Genomic DNA, 4,544 nt, shown 5'->3' on the forward strand with positions numbered 1-4,544 from the left:
ATGTTAACGTTACCAAGCAAGAGATTTATTTACTGGGTCTCAGTGCCCCACTATAAAGATGTCCAGCCTGCAAAAGTCCCTTAGTCAAATCCCCTCTCTTATTCTTCGGGAATGCCTTAATAGTCCAGAGTGGTGCACAGAGTAGGGCACTTGAGGGAATGGGCTTTGTTGGAATCTCCACCGGTAGGACAGAAAGTCCAACAATGCAGTGCCCTGAGTCCGGTCCATACCAGTGCTGCTGAGGCAGGCCAGCCAGAGACGCAGAAGATGTTTGTATGCGGACAGGGCTGTCTAGACTTCTCTCTAGGAGAGTCCAGCGACAGGGAGGAAGATTCTGCTGTATTAGTCCTGCCGCCGCCTCTACCTCCCATGGCTCATCTGGCAAGCTTAGCCCCTCAAAGGGGAGCTCAGGAGAAGTCACGCCTTTGGGCGGTCACCAGTGTCAGAGGTGTCTGCAGCAGACAATGACAGCAGTCTGGCAGGCTGGATATTTTAAGTAACTGAGAAGTTGTAGGATTTGTCTGCCTTTACATACACCGTGTGGTCTTTACTACAACGACGGCCCCCTCCGCCTCTAGCAGGGAAATCCCCCCCATAATATTGTGCCTATTGCTATTTTAAACCAAAGGCTGGAGAGTGAGAAAAAAAACGCGCCCTATGCCCTACAAGGGAAAAGAGGCGCGTAGGGGGTGGGGGCGGCAACAAAGCGGCCTTGCAGCTCTAACCCAAGGACCAGTAAGAGCTCCTGGTCCAGCCCGCCTGCAATGGGGGTGGGAGCCAAACGAGAGCCTGGAGGCCCAGGAGGGGGGTGCGGCTGGTTGGGACCACAGGACCAAGGTTCCAGGATAAGTGGGAAGTTCAGAAACCCAAACTGTGCTCCCTTGAGGAGGAACAGTCTGTGGCTATCTTAATCCACCCTAAAGCCAGTCTCAGTCTGGCCATAAGCGAGCGCGCCAGCTTCCTCTGCAGAGGAGAGACATAGGAGATGCACCGCAGAGGGGAGGGGCCACAGCAAGGCCTCGCGGGTGAGCAGCACTGGCCTAACAGCTGTTCCAGCAAATATACTACAAACAAAGCTAAGGAGTTCCCGGCCTGCAAATGCATTCTTGGGGTGCTAGCTAGCGGCGCCCTTTCCGGAACCACGCAACAGCACGTGTGGGCCCATCCCAGCCTCCCATTACAACCTAGAGGCGTAGCCCAGGATAGTCCGCCCGCCTTCCGGCCCTCCCACCCCACCCCCCAGCCACGGTCGCCTGGACCCTGAAGACTAACGGTCGCTGGGCCCCCTCGCTGGACAGTACCTAAAGCGAGTTGAAAGAAAGACCAGCAAGAGGCTGGGACTCCGACCAGCCAGGCTCTGGATGTCCTCGTCCAGGAGAGCAGAGCAGAGCACGCGGGGATGCACTAGACCTTCAGCAGGATGGCTCCTAGCTGTGCGCAAAGCTTACCCTGCCAGGTCCAGCTCCCAGCGCTGTTATTGTCTGCTGTGCAGCTCCGATCCAGAGCTGGAGCCTCTGCTGAGAACGCCGCCACCACTGCTCCTGCCGCAGCCGTCACCGGGGCTACGGCAGTCTCCTGAACCGACTACCTTTCTCCAGGCTCTGGGCAGCTCCCCCATACCCCCTTCACCCCGGACTCCACAGTTATAGGGTGGGACGTCCGTGATATGATTGGCAGGCATACGGTCCAATCACCACTGCTGGAAGGCATGCCCTCGCCCGCCCACTGTTTTCCTCGGTGCTTCTCTCTTTAAATGCAAATAAGCCGGGCGTGGTATTGGCAGGGGGCGGAGAGGTTGCCGAACCCCTTGCAGGGGCTCCCCACTTCCGCTCCCACGCGGGGCGGGTTTCAGCGTGGCTACACACCCTACTCCCGGAGCTAGTCCCGCCCAGATGGGACTTGCTAGATTCTTGGAACTCGGTTTCGATTTTGCATACATTCCTCATTCTGTAACTTGGTGCTTTTGCGCGACTGCTCCCAGGTTGCTATCAAAGAGTTTCTCCACTCGGTTCGCGACTAGCTGGGAGAAGTGGGGGAGAAAAGGAGGGAGTCAGGGATTGTGGGGCCTGCAGAAACCTTTAGCACCATGGCTGGCTAATTATTAAGAGTGGCAGCAGGGCCAGATGGCTGGTCTTCCCAGAGAGGAAATCACCTGTCAGGAAAGTGACCTGCCCCTTGGTTCTCCCCACCCCCTTCTGCCACAGCACCTGCCTCCCTAGCCCTGCACTTTCCTAGCTTGCTCAAGGCCCTTAGGGAAGGCGAGATTGAGGTCAAGTACTATCAGTCACCAAAGGGCCTAGTGCTGCCCAGAAAAAGGAAGCAGCTTCAGCAAGGTTACTTGGACAGCCAGTGACTGGGACATATTCAGAATATAGACCTATGCTTACCTTTCAGGGCACCTTTCACTTTTCTCCCCTAGGAAAATAACTATTTTTATAGTGTACTGTTTCAATCGTTTGCCTCTCACCTAAATTCCATACCTTCCAAAGAACATGGAATGATTCTCGAGATCTCCAGAGCCCACTTCATCAATTGTGAGTCTGCTCTGTGCAGATCCCTTTTCTAGATAGGGAAAGAAGTTTTGTCTGAGCCCTAACCAGAGGTCATACCGAGGAACTGTGAGGAGGCCTGTCAGACCAGCCTTGCAGGCTACTGGATCTGGAATGTGGCAGAGGGCCAGCTGAGCTTAGGCCTCTAACTAGCCTAAAGACATTAAGTGGCATTAGTAACTGCCAGTGCCAGGTGAGCTGGAGCAACAAAGAATCCAGTTGTATAACCAGCTCTGGAATGCACAGAAAGCCCAGCTTGAAAACTCTGTCAGTGTCTAAAAGGGGAGAGAGGGTGAAGAGGATGGAAGGATTAGAGAACAATGACAGTCCCCACCCCTGCCCCCAGTGAAGAGTTGCCTGTTGCCCTGTTGGATCTTGTCTACCTTGTAAAGACACAGATGCTGAACTAGTAAGCCGAGGACTGCTGCCACTGCCTGTGTGAAACTAAGGAACTGATGTGGCTGTTAAGAGCTGGCATCTACTTTCCTTTCTGCCTCAGACTTGCTATGAGACCTGGGCCAACCTGGTCTCCCTTCTGAGCCAATTATTCTATTTTCCCAAAGAGTGAATAAGCTCTATCAGTTCAACTCAATCCTTTCTATAATAGTCCATGACCTTCGATGAGATTCTAGATATCGTCACCAAAACTTAGCAATCAGAGTCCTAGTCCTGAGTCTCAATAAATGTTGAATGGCAACCTGCTGCTAACTCGGTATATAACTTCGCTGTATAAATCACTCCTCCTAGACTGGTTTGAATGGCCGCACTATAACATTTCCTTGGATCTCTTCTTTCCAGCTTTGCAAAGCCTCCATTCTCATTTATTGGACCCGGCATGCCATATTTCCTTTTATAGCACCTCTATCATACTCTGCTAACCTGTGTTTCTGTTATTTGAAACATTTCATCCAGATCCTTGCTTTAAAAAAAGAAAAACTAGACCAAAATTGTTATTTGGAAATGATAGTTTTAAAATATGGAGTCCAGGGAAACAAAAGACAAGACAGTCCTGGCTGTGGGAACATGTGCAAACCAACCAGATTGTGGGCTTGAAAAAGCCCTGGGACCTACTTTGCTCCTTGGGTGGCAAGAGAGAGTCCTGCATGACACTTTCTCAGTTTTGAAACATACCATTGTTGTTATACTTTGTCACACAGTATATTCTAGCTCCAATGAAAAATCTATGTCGTGTTCAGTTGGTATGCCTGTGAGGCCTGCTCTTTTCTGAAGAGAACAAGAGAGGAGTGGGTCTGGGGGAAAGGGGAGGTGGGATAGTTGGAGACTAGGAGGAGGGAACGGAGGGGAAAAAGCAACCTGGATGTATTGGACACACCTTTGGGAGTGATAGGCATTTGGTTAAGACCAAAAGAAACAGAACAAAAGGGAAAAAAAAAACAGGAAAAAGAAAAGGCCTAAAAGCACCCTTTGAAATGCTAAAGCCTTCAAATTGGATTCTTGTTTGTAATCAAGAAAGTCCCAAATCTTAAGAGGAGAATACAGATATGTTACTGCATGTATGGTACCAAGAAGGACCAAGGGAAGGAATGGGCTAGTTCCTCAGTGGTATATCACTCCTGCCTAGAGTTGAAAAAATGAAGTTTGAATAAAAAAATGCCTCCTCTCAAAGGGGTCTTCTAAAGTGCCCATCTCCTGTGCTGACTGAATGGTGATCAAATCCTTTAGGCAGGCCAGAAGTTGATAGTGGGAAGCCAAATTTCTTTCTTGGTTTAAGTTTCTTTTTCTTTCTTTCTTTCTTTCTTTCTTTCTTAATTTCTTCCTTTATTCATTTTCCATGTTCCAGGATAAGAACAAAGCATATCCCATTCTTTTTTTCTTTTTTTCTTTTTTTCTTTTTTTCTTTTTTTCTTTTTTTCTTAGATGTTTTCTTTATTTACAATATCTCCTTTCCCAGGTTCCCCTCCAAAAGAAAAAAGAAAAAGAAAATGAAATAAGAAAAAAAATAAAAATAAAAACAAAAACTAAAACAATCCCCTG

The 4,544-nt window shown here is 49.3% G+C and overlaps 1 protein-coding gene across 2 annotated transcripts in view; it reads right to left on the bottom strand.

The window, feature by feature from the left end:
• Positions 1-1,656, bottom strand: part of Amer1 (APC membrane recruitment protein 1) — a 20,615-nt gene extending 18,959 nt beyond the window's left edge. The window contains exon 1 of one of the 2 annotated variants that reach the window (XM_031365137.1): positions 1,449-1,656. The gene's annotated coding sequence lies outside the window, so the exon portion shown is untranslated. The other variant, XM_031365146.1, reaches the window with a different exon arrangement.
• Between the last annotated feature and the right edge of the window lie 2,888 nt (positions 1,657-4,544).

This window comes from Mastomys coucha, chromosome X, assembly GCF_008632895.1.
Source record: "Mastomys coucha isolate ucsf_1 chromosome X, UCSF_Mcou_1, whole genome shotgun sequence".
Classification (NCBI taxonomy): Eukaryota; Metazoa; Chordata; class Mammalia; order Rodentia; family Muridae; genus Mastomys; species Mastomys coucha.